At 46.5% G+C, this 12,647-nt stretch overlaps 1 long non-coding RNA gene across 1 annotated transcript; it reads left to right on the top strand.

Annotated features, from left to right (window-relative positions):
• Nucleotides 1-774: 774 nt before the first annotated feature.
• Nucleotides 775-3,441, top strand: LOC135982007 (uncharacterized). The gene is made up of 2 exons (XR_010599206.1): nucleotides 775-914; nucleotides 3,228-3,441. It is a non-coding gene; the product is annotated as an uncharacterized LOC135982007 (long non-coding RNA).
• The last annotated feature ends 9,206 nt before the right edge of the window (nucleotides 3,442-12,647 follow it).

Here is a 12,647-nt window from a genome sequence, read left to right as displayed (position 1 = left end):
GGTATCTGTGAGCAGTGGATACAGTAAGGAAAGCACAGCTAAAATCGAGTTAAAATATTCTAATCTAAATATCCTAAAGGACATTTGGACACATTCTCAAAAGGACCAGCCTGTGTGGCATGTCTAAACCTGGCAATTGGTCATTGAAAAAGTATTCCCAACTGCTGAGTCTTCACAAGAACCTTTATGCAGAGTCTCACAGACAATCCCTTCAGACTGGAAGGGACTTGTTCAAACCCGCCTGTTTCTAAAAGTTCCTGTCATCCAATCCAGTCCTGAGCCAGTTCAACCTTGCGCAGCCAATCACCATTGATTATACTGCCTGGTACCTCTCTGTTAGCAGCCAGAAAAGGTCAAAACCACATCAGCAGCCACTATGAGAAGTTGGCAATGAAGGCAGCTGCTTGCTTACCACACTATACAGGTGTGGAGCTGTGAAGGACACCCATGCTCAGTGCTATGGTTCTGAAGCAGGCAGTTGGGTAGCCAGCACATCTACTTCATTAACTCACTCTGTTCAGTTCTTAGGGGCAGCTTTCAAATGGCCACAGAACTACAGACATTTACATATTATTATCAAAGCTCTAGTGAAAGGAGACACAGGAAGATAATTGGGCTGACTTGGTCTCATATCAGTGAATGGGAAATTCAGTTAATGAGAAATGCCCGTTATGCTGCAATCACAGTTCTTGTTTACCCTGTTGTGTGAATGAAAATCAAGACTCTTTTCCTCTGCAGGATTCACCCAGCTTCATCCGATTACTTTTCCCTCTTCTTCTTTACCTCTGCCAAACGGTCGGCCTACTACCCTCCTACAATGTGTAGGTATAGGGGGCTTCTGCTTCGGTATATGTATCCCCCCTTATAGACCGATGGGAACCTGTGGTTTTGGGGTCCCTTGCTGCAAATTTCCGGTAAGTTCAAAATCTGTTTCTAATGTCTATAGCATTTGTTTAATGACCTTGGCACAACCCTGTGACATGGACAAAAGGAACATTTTGTGTTGCTCTGCTGCTGGACTGTCTGAGGTTCACCTATTAGGATGACATTACAGCTGCTTTACCCAGGCTGCCTATGGCCTATCCACCGCCTGGAGCAGCCCAAAGAATCCACGATCCTTAGTGTTACAAACATTGTCCCTCTTAGACCTGATAACACCCAGCACCATCCCAGGACAATGCTTGCAAGGAGGATAACACAGGGACAATTAGGTGAGCCATAATTGCTCAGTTATTACTGAAATTCTTCCTCATCATCTTTTAAAGCCCCCCTGTGTTGCCAACGTAGCATCATTACAACAGGGTCTGTGACTAGACTCTCCCCATGTCAACATTTTTGTTTCATTTTAGAATGTTTCTTACCAAAGCTTTTAAGCAAAGTAAGCTGTCATGGGATAAGAGGGAAAGTCCTTTCCTGGATCAGTAAATAGTTAAAAGATAGGAAACAAAGAGTAGGAAAAAATGGTCAGTTCTCAAAATGGAGAGAGGTAAATAGTGGTGTCCCCCAGGGGTATATACTGGAACCAGTATTGTTCCACGTATTCATAAATGATCAGGAAAAAGGGCTAAACAGTGAGGTGGCAAAATTTGCAGATTTACTCAAGATACTTAAGTCCATAGCATACCGCAAAGAGTTACAAAAAGATCTCAGAATACTGAGGGACTGGGCAACAAAATGGCAGATGAAATTCAATGTTGATAAATGCAAAGTAATGCACACTGGAAAACATAGTCCCAACTCTTTACAACTTTACAACAATTTTAATGCTTAGTTTCCCAAAAGAAATGTCCTAAGTTCTTTTGAGCTATGTTACACGGTGTGTATGTGCACGTCCTCTCTGTGTGTGGAGTCTGTTATAACTCAATGTAAATTTATTTAATCTATCTTTTCAACCTTTTAGGATTTTGATATTTCACTCTCCCAATCCCTGACAGAAGGATCCTATTTTCAATGACTAGATGAGGGCAGATTCAATCATACAATTTTCTTGGTATCACTAAACAAAATGAAAGCTGCCAATCTGGTTCTATTCTAACCCTTTCCCCTCACATACTTTTCCATTTCTGGAAAGGTTTCCTATCTCGATATCATTTCTGGATTTGAAAGGCCTGCTGTCCTTGGAGTTAGGGGAGTTGGTAGGACCTGTTGTGAGTCTCTCCGGCAAGAAAGAGAGCAGGGAAGGGCAGAAGAGCTGATCTTAACAAATGTAAACGGCTTAAAAATGAAGCCTGAACAAGTAAACTGGGAGGAGCTCAGAGAAGAGCTGAGTAGAGAGGAAAATTTTTGAGCCCTATATAAAAACAGCTGAGGGGTAGAAATGTTCACTATGGCCTCAAGGAAACATGTCTAGCCCAAAGAGTTTTGCTAGTGTTTTTGTTTGTTTGTTTGTTCGTTTAATTTTGTTTGCCCGAGATGGGGAAGCTTTGGTTCAGCTGGGGGCTAAATCACGCGTCCAACAGGGGAAACCAAGGCACTAACCAAGTCTGATGATGAGATGGTAAACCGCACTTTCACAGCATAGATATAACCATTATTTTCCCATAGAAATACATTATTTTCAAATCACTCCACTCAAAAATGTCAAAATATTGAAACTCAATTTGTGGCCTACAGAATCCATCCAGAATCAAGCAGGCAAAAAATTGGAAATGATCACAACGATGAATACGTGAACTTTTCAGATCCAGAAAGTTCATTGCAGCATTTTCACAAATGTGTTACAGAACATCTGGGTCCTGATCCTGCAAACACGATGAGCTGTGTTGAGCATAAATTTGCTCCTGTGGGTGTTTGCAGGGTGATCTAGACTCTAGATGGAGCCTGCAACAGACTCACAGCCTCTACAGTCAGGGATGTGTATCACACACTTACTGGTGGGACACACATGTATGTTATCAGATAATCACTCTTCAAAGCAATTCAGTAAGCGCTACTGTGCTTTAAGAATTGATGCTACTTTCAGTCCTTAAGGTAGCTCAGTACCAACTGGGAGCCTTCACATTTCTCCTTTTAGAAATTCACAGTAATTACAAATCTCGGTAACTTCATAGCTAACATTGCTCAGAATTTCTTTTTACTGGTTTAAACCAGAAATATCTGCACTTACCATTCAGTGATGGAGAAATTCCTGCTCTGACTTTGATTTGAAAGTAAATATAACAGTGGCTTTTTTTTAATGGATATAAACAAAGAATCTGTGAGATTCTTTCCATTTCCCTTTTTTGCAGTACCACCGCTGAGTGATGGCAGCAAAGATTGTCCATGTAGCATCTCTGGGAATCTGTCAGATGACACCTTGCTTCGGAAATCATTGGATCCTTTTCATCTGGGGTATAAATAATCTTGCAAGCTGGAAAAAATCCACAGGGAGCCCTTGTATCACTCATAATAATTTGTTCTTCTCCTTTTAATAAAAGTAACTGGTTGCGGTGGTGTATTGCACACGTGCCTGTGAGTGTTTTAATGGGGATGTGGGGGCTGTTTTGCTTTTCTTTTCTATAAAAATCCTTTTCTTGTTTTTTTTTTTTTAATTAAATATAAATAAAATAAAATGTCAGGGTCATATGTTTAAGCCACCCAGGAGTGTTCCTAGGTGTTTTGCAGTGAGTTCATGTGGATAAATCTTTTCCTGTTCCTTCCTCCTTTAACAAATCCGTTTGGTTTGGGTTGTTCTCAGAGGATTTGGGCTCAGTCACAGCTTGGTTGCACAGCATGTAATGACCACTTCAATGCTCCCTCCCCTCCCCATCTCCCCACCATGAGGTCCCCTTCTCTTGTAGCTGAGCTTCCAGACCTGGCCATGTGCAGAACACGTTTGCAAGTCAGGGTGTATCTGAGGCAGCCACATGGGGTCCTCCCATGGAGAGGGAGAAAAAATGGAACCTTCAGTTGCCTTGCCATTTCTGTGATCGTTCTTAGTCACCTCACCCTAGATGAGAGTCCCATGATGCTAGGCACTGAATATAATGAAGGATAGTCCCTGACACAAAGAATTTACCATTGAAATAAACAGGAGAGACAAAGGAAGTGCCTTTAAGTCCACTCTACAAATGAGGAGACATGACCCAGAGACAGAAAGTGACTTGTTCAAGGTCACACAAGGAGTCTGTGACAGAAATGGGAACTAAACCCAGATTTCTCCATCCTTTTTAATGACTGAACCAGAAGAGCATCCTTTCCGGTAATGCTTTACACTGACGGGTTAGACCTGTAGGAGCCAATGGTACATGCAGGTGACAAGCAGCTCTCAGGATTAGTATCATTCACATTGTTCAGGTTTGCTGGTAATGGGGGGTTCCCCATGATGTGGATGGGGAAACTCCATCTGTAGACAGGATGTCACCGTAGATCCTGGGGTGCTTCTGTAGGAACCGAAACTCAGCTTCCCTCTGAATTCCAGAAATAATTGACATACTCCCAGAGTATCCCCTTCTCTTGGGAATTAATTTATTGAGATTACTCAGTGCCCATTCTAGTTTCAGGGATGCACAGTGCCCCTTGCCTGGGGCCTGTGTGTTCTCAGTCCTGGAGTCCCTGGCCTGTAGACCCTCCTCTCAGGCTTGGGGTTTCCCCCAGCCTCCTTCCTTGGCCTGTCTCCTAGCTGAGTGCTTCCCTCAGCAGCTCCTCCAGCAGCTCTCTCCCTGCCTGGGCTTGGAGCCTCCTGGTTGAGTCACCCACCCTAAGTGTCCAGACCAGACCTGGACTCTTCCCAGGTGGATCTAATTGTGGGGAGGCTCCTAGGATTAGGGCTTTCAAGAAACAATAGTTTAGACTCCCCTCCTCAAACACTAACTATCCCCAGGAACATGTTCCACTCACTCAGTGGGTGGTTTAGTTATTCAGGACCAGTGGAACAGGGTAACAGGCTCCTGAAAGGCGATGGAAAAACTCCATGGATAAAGGGGCTGGAGCTGGCAGAGCTCAGTTGCCTGCAGGCCTGGGCCTTCCTGGAAGGTGGGGAGTCTGCATCCCTTGCCTACCGATCCTGGCGCTCTGTGCATTGGGGATCCCAGAGACTGCAGATGGCATCATCCAGGGGATAGGAAGGCAAAGGAGGCCATCGGGGCCTCTCTTAGAGGATTAAGGTAAGAGGGGGACAAAGCCTGAGAGTTTCATGTCCAGGGATGGATGGAAAGGGGGCAGAGGCATATAAGGATTTTTTGGGCTCCGAGGGACGTCGGGGCTAGAGGAAGGTGGGGTCGGATGGGGGGGCAGACAGATGGGTGGGCAGAAGCACGTGAAAAGGAAACAGGGGTTTGGGTCCCCTGGAAGCAGTCACCTTGGTGATTGAGGCATTATTTTCTGACATGGATCTCACTGGCAATGAGCAGGCCGCTCCTGTGTGGTGGAGCAAGGAGCTGCTGCCTGAGGGAGCAGGACGTTCGGGTGGTTTGGGAATGTTTGGGTGTTTGGGGTTTGCGGGGCACCAGGCTGAGCTGAGCCCTTGGCTGAGGGATATAGTGGGCAGATGGAGTGTTGAAGGAGGTGGCTTTTCTGACCAGGGAAAACGGAACCAATCATTAGAACTGGGAGACCAGATACTGGAGAGAGCTGATGTCATAGGGGTTAGGGCTGTGCCAGTGTCTTGCCCCAAAAAACAAGAAAAAGCAATAAGTGGTGGTGGGGGGTTGTTCTGGTTTCTTTACTGGGAGAAATGGACTATCAATGAACACATGGCAACCCCATCCTTCTCTGGGCTTTGCTATAAATAATAGATCCTGGGGGAGGGCAGAGAAGGTATAGATGCCCAGAATGAGGTGTGTCGGCAGAATGAGTAGATAGCAGAGTGTGGGATGAATGGAGGTACGTGATGCATTAAGTTGTATCTTGGGCAATATGTTGTAATGAGTGAGTGGGTGGAGAGAAAGGTTGAAGTGAGAGTGTGTGGGGGATGATTACTAATGGAGAAATACGGTATGAATGCACCCAGTGGATGTGAGCAGGAGAAAGACGCAGTGTCCACAAATTCATATATATCTTTATGATATCAGAGTCTACTAGCTTGTTGTTTCCTGAAGTTGTCAGGTATGCAGCTGGGAGTTGGTAGGTACGCATTTCGGAGGTGATATAATCTGTCAGGATTGAACCTCTTCAGACCAATATTTATTATCTCTGAAACTGTCAGGGAAAATTACTTTTTCACTCTTTTTATAGTTTCCAAACAGTAAAAATACTGAGAATTTCCCTCACTTTTCCTACCCTTTCTACTCCCTTCCGATGGCGGAGAAAAGAGATTAGTAAAAAATGGAAAGAAAGGCAGGGAAAAGATCTGGAAAGTGAGAACGGAAAACCAATTTTTTTCAGTTTCCAAAACCAAAATGAAATTTCAAGACATTGAAATGTTGTTTTGAAACACAACTACCTCACTGAGACATTTCTCAAAAAAATAAAGAATTTCTAACTGACAATTTTCCTAGGAAAACAATCAGTTTTCTGACCAGCTTCACTTAGGGATATTTGTATCTATGTAGCTACAATGATGTCACAATGATTCAAATCCTGAGTGTTACATAAGCTGCACCAGTTGAACGACATCTGTATAACAAACAAACAAATATGGACATGCTGATAGTCTTGTCTTCTTGAAACACTTCTCTCTGAAGGCAGACAGTGTATCTCCATGCTGTAGCTGGGAGCAAGGCTCCCAGCCTCGTAGACAGACTTGCGCTTGCTGAGCTCAAGCGGCGGTGCTAAAAATATCCGTGTAGACATTGCTGCTTGTGCAGAATCTTAGGCTCTCAAGCCTTTCTGACCTGCAGGGTCTGAGCTCGGGTGACTAGCCCATGACTCCGCCGGAGACACAATGCCCACACTGCTATGTGTAGCTGTCTACCTCAAGACAAGCTGGCGCAAGTCTGTCTAGACTAAGTGGGATGATCACTCCCAGCTGCAGTGTAGACATGCCCCAGCCACTGCAAGCGCTGCTAGTGCAGTAGAACTTGGGTGAAGGATTTATAATACGCCTAATACTTAGTTCTGCCATTAGTGCTGGGGAATGGACTAGATGACCTCTCAAGTTCCTTTCCAGTCCTACGATTCTATGATTTCAGCTTCCTTCACTTCTGATTTTTAATACATTGGACGAAGGTGTTGGATGATATAACATGGGCTATTTGTGGTGTTCTCAACACTGTGAGTGTTAATGAGGCCATGGGACACATTTGGCCTAGATGAACATTTAAAATAGTAAATACCCCTATACAAAAGCTGAAATTCTACTAATAATTAGGGAACTCTAATGAAAGAAACAGGTATGAAATTTTCACATCAGCAATTTTATACCCTAAAATGAAAGGACAGTAAACTACTAGCAACAAGGAAACATAACAATCAGATTTAATTTTTAAAAATATTTTATAAAAAACAATGATTTTGATATACTCCTTTCTTTTTTGTTTGTTTGTTTGTTTTCCGTGATTCTCCATTTTCCTTTTTTTAAAACCATTTGCAAACATTGAAAAGTAATGGAATGAAATAATGGGTGGAGGGGAGCAATGTAAAACTGAAACTTTCTGGTAAAAATGCGAAAAAAAAATTGAAAACAAAAAATCACTTATTTTCAAAAACCTCTAAACAGAAACATGTTTCACATTTTCAAAAATATGTACATATTTGTCTTGGGTTTTTTTTTTTCCAACCCAGCCCGAATAGTAAGCAAGAGTCATTTTATACTGCGACATGGTTTGTAACTCAGGTTGATCGGAACTGTCTTGAAAGCCCTTGCCTTCACTAGGAAAAGAGGGATGTTTCTAAAATATTAACTAACACATGTTAAACTCCATGTGTAGAGAAGGTAATTGGTTGAAGCATGCTGGTTGTGGTAACGCCAGTTTCCCTCCTAAAATGTATGCCTCATTTCCCGGTGTCCACAGGGGCGTGAAAGGGGGGTCTCAGGTGATGGTGTCCCAGGAGGAGCTGCTACCCCTGCTCTTGCTGGTCGCTGACAGCGTCAATCACTACTTCTTCCCCATATCCAAGGGCTGGCCCCGGGTGAGAAACACTCTCTCCTATCCCCTCACCTTCCAGCAGTGAGATCAGGACTGGAAAGGACCTCTCCCCCTTCCCTCCTTTTCCTTGCCATCAGGAAGATCCTTTGGTCCCTGCTCCCCTTCCCAGAATCTTGGCCCATCATCTCCTCACATAGCCTTTGCACCTTTTTTGTGCTTTGGGACCCAGTCTCTCTGGTGTGAGGGGAGGAGGGAGAGATACTAGTGTTGGTCCCAGTGGTCTCTCTCACCTGGGGCCAAGCCTTGGAGACAGGGACAAATCAACAACTGAAACTGTCATTGACTGGCTGGAGCATGGGCAGTGGCTCTTCCTGTGTCTCTGGGCCCTGGGACCCTCTGGCTTCCTGCTTCCCAGAACTTCAAGTTGCCATCTCCTAATGCTGCTTCCCCCACCTCTTCCACTTCTGGGCTCACTCCGGGGGGATAGACAGAGGCTTGGCAAGGACATTCATGTGAATTTATAGCCAAAACAATGGGGGGCTTGTGCTCTGCCCCCGCCCCCTCATTGTGCCACTGAATGTAAGGAATAGGAAGAACCCCCCAAAATGTATTGTGAATGTGTCTCCATAAAGAAGAAGCAGATAATAGAATCAGAATAATAGAAGATTATGATTGGAAGAGATCTCAGGAGGCCATCTAGTCCAACTCCCTGCTTAGAGCAGGACCAACCCCAAATAATCACCCATACTCTCTCCCACATTCACTTGCTTGACATGGATGCTGTCATTCTCCTCCCTGCGTATACATTAACCCTTCTGCCAGGGTGTGTCAGTAGCAACAAGAGTCGGGTTCAATATCTAGGGGTTCCTCCTAAAGTTACAAACAGAACTGGTGCAACCCCCCACTCAGATATTTGGGAAAACTAAGCACCACCCCTATGTGCCTCTAAGGCTACATCTAGACTACATACCACTGGCAGCAGCATCCAGGGTGCATGTAGGCACACCCCACCGTGAAAAGCAAGCTGCGTCCATGTAGCGAGGCAGTGTTGGCCCCTGCTACCTCAGAGACAGACGTGCCCCTCCGGACACAGAGTGGGCAGAGCCAGGGAGCTCTGAGCCTGCCCCCCAGAGGATGAGACGTGGCACAGGAAGTATAAATGCCCGAGTCCAGAGCTCACTGGGCGAGCAGCCGTCAGGGAGATCAGATGCCTCTGGCTGACTCCCAGATGGTAAGCCCCAGTGAGTTGCGATGGACCCAAGGGCTGGTCGGGCCTTCCCCAGGCCAGCTACCTGGAGGAGTCGCCGTGCCTATCCCAGGCCAGATATCCCGAGGAGTGGCCGAGCCTGCCCTGCAACAGCAATCCCGAGTAACCCATGGTGCTGGACCCCCCTGAGGACACCACCCCGACCCACGTACCTCTAGAGGGGAAGTCTGGAAGTAGCCCGGGGGCAGCCGACCCTAGTCTGGCTGCAGCACTGCCAGAGCCCATGTAGCGTGTTGCAGCCAGGATCCCCACGGATGCAGCAGCGGGTCTTCTGCCTCTGCTAAAGTCCCTGGCTTGCACGCAGTGGAGTGGGAGGGCCTGCGTCCCCCTGCCACCCAACTCGCAGGTGGTAGTCTCCCCCTCTCCCAGGCCTGAGCGCCCCTATGTCCCGCTCACCATTGTCCCGCCCTGACCCAGGGCCTGGGCTCACTGTTTGTATACTGGGCCAATGCTCAACCCACTGTTATTGCTTAGCCCCTCCCTGAGGGCCTGACTCACCATTGCCCCGCCTGGACCCAGGGCCCGGGCTCACTGTTTATATACTGTTGTTGCTCAGTCTCTGCCCGAGTGCCTGAGGGCCTGACTCACCATTGCCCTGCCTGACCTAGGGCCTGGGCTGACGACTAATTGTGTTTATTTCTGCCCTCACAAAGGCCGTGGAGGAAGACTCCTGAGGCCGGACTAATTCCCTGCTAGACCTCTTCCCAAACTCCCAAACTCCCCGCCGCCCCAGAGAGACGAGCCCCAGCTAACCTCATTATAGTCCACAAAGTAGTGTATAGCTACCAGTTTCAGTGAACGGCTCTGACAGTGGGGAGGCTGTCGGGAAAGAGGTGGGCCGAGCTCCCCCCCACCGAGCGCCGCACCGCCAGAGTCCCCCACCCCGAGCGCCGTGCCCCGCGCCGCCCTCCCGCCAAGCGCTGCACCGCCGGAGCCCGCCCCCACTGCCGAGCCGCTGGAAACCCCCCCCCCAAGTGCCGCACCCCCGCCGAGCACTGCGCGCCGCACCGCCGGAGCGCGCCCCCCCCCGCGGAATGCCGTGCCGTGCCGCGCTGCCCCCCGCCACCCAAAGATTGGCCGCCCCTGACCTGGTGCCGCCCCAAGCATGTGCTTGGTTGCTTGGTGCCTGGAGCCGGCCCTGCCAGTGCTGGGCAAATGTCCCATCTATTGTTGGTTCTAATGTTTTCAGAAAAGCCAGGTCATCTCCCAAGGTAGCAGGAACCCCCATTGAGTCTACATTTCGAAACATTGTTCTGAAATCCTGCATAAAGAAAAAGAACCTTATTTTTTCTTTGCAGAGCAGGGTAAATACTAATTGTGATTCCAGTATGATGGGCATTTCCCATTCACTGATTTTTCCATTCCCTGAGACATTTCCAACTCAGCTCAATTATCTTCCAGTGCACTACTTTAACACAGCTTTAATACAATGGAATAGGATGTTGTTTTCTGCATATTCAATGGCTGGCTCTATGAAGGGAACCAAGTGAGGTAATTAAACAGAGGTGCTTGCTCCCTTGTTGCAGAGTTCAAATACCACAGCTCTGTTTATGGGTGTCCTTCATCCCCACCCTCTCACATTTAAGCGATGGAAAGCTGGTAATTCCCTGTCTCACCAACAGCCTTTACATGATGCTGTGGGGTTTTTTTTACTATTTATAGGTCCTAAAAGTGATGTAACAGGCAGCCTCATAAACGCTGATTGGCTGAGTAGAGGTAAAGCAGGTCTTCGCTGGATGGATGACTGCAGTTTTCAAAATTAGAGAGGATTAAATAAATCTCTTCCAGTTTGAACTTCAAACCTTTTGTGGGGCTCGGTGCAGATGTCCTTATGAAGATTCAATGCCCAGGAACAGTTTCTTCATCACCAAAAACAAAACAAAACAAAAAAGCCAGCTTCAGGTTATACCAAAAAGCCAGGTTCTTTGAAAATGCAGCCCAAATGTTCACAGCCTCGTCCTCTGGGATACGTAAAGTAGAATATCTTTAGTTGTAGGTAGTTTGTGTTTCATCAGAATTATCTACTACCCTCCGATCTGATCCCAAGATCTAAACTGATAGATTGCTGTTTCTGCACATACTGTCTCACCCCCAGTTCATGTCATTTCAGGGAACAAACCCAAACAAATAGAGGTGGTTCATTCTTTCAAAGAAATAGTGTTGCTTAGACACTGAAACAAGGGTATGGCGTGTAGAGAATTGAGTTATATTCACAGCTTGTGTTAAGCTGTCAGTGGAGCATGTAGCCTGGCTTTATAATATGGGGTATGAAAGACACAGAATAATTAACACTTTTCTGGAGAAGAAGTTAGACTTTATTTCATGATCTCCTGGTTCCCATCTTTCCGAAGAAAACATATTTTTTGAAGGAGCAATGCAAGAGAAAGAGGATTCATTTTGTCTGTGTCCCATCCAGATGTTCAGATCTGTGCACCATCTGGAAGCAAAAGCATGCACACTGCAGACACAATGTTGGCAATTAGCAGCAATCCTCTAGCAAGCTCTACTGGGGAAAACCCCAAGGGGAAATGGGGATTATTTTGACAGGTCAAATCAAGTCATCTCCGAATGAATTTTCAAGGGTGGTGCAAAGGCACCTCCCTGATCCCATGATTATTGCCCTGCAAAAAATTATAGTTTTGCTACATGCTATGGAGGCATTTCAGAGTTCTTTAAAAAATGAGAATAAACTATTATAACGTAATATATTAACTGGCAACTTAATAGAGGGTGACAAATATTGCTCTATATTACACTTCCATTGTATGGACACTTACCTGGTGCAGTTTGGAGCACGGAGACAAAAACTGCAAAGAGAAGATTAAATACCTTCATGGCTGAAGTTCAGCTGGGAGCTCAGCAGCACTTGAGAGAAGAGGCATTAAGATAGACCCTGTGTTATAGAGGTGAGGTAGCCCCACTAAGGTTAAGGTTGCATCATGATTTCTGTTTAAAGGTCAGCCTTTCCATGTCCTCTGAAATCAACATGCTTAGTCAGATCCTTTTGAAATTTGGTGTGTCTTGTGATGGTGCAGTTTTATTTGGGGGGAATGTCATCCATGTTGCTGGGGGGGAAATGAGATATGTAAAAGCCTGCTGAGAGGGGAGGGGCATTCGGAGGTGGAGGGGTGGGAGTAATAAGGGGAAAGGGTTTGGGACAGCAGGGAGGGGAGGGAAATTATGCGGCAGGAGATAAATGGGGATGGGTGATAGGGGAGGGGAGAGAGTTTGGGGCCTCAAGTTAGGGAGGCTTGGGGGAGTGGAGAGGTAGGACACAGGAAAGCATGATGTGGGGGTGAGTGAAAGAGAGACTGGGGGAGAATAGAGTCAGCTGCACCTGTCAGCCCCACATTCTCCCCTCCTGTGTGTCTGTCCAGATCTGGGGGGCTCTTGCCCCCTTCCCAGCCCCTTGGTGTGACAATGATCAGTCTTAA

The sequence above is a fragment of the Chrysemys picta genome, chromosome 3 (genome assembly GCF_011386835.1).
Source record: "Chrysemys picta bellii isolate R12L10 chromosome 3, ASM1138683v2, whole genome shotgun sequence".
Lineage (NCBI taxonomy): Eukaryota > Metazoa > Chordata > Testudines > Emydidae > Chrysemys > Chrysemys picta.
This window is presented reverse-complemented; position numbering and strand designations above follow the sequence as displayed.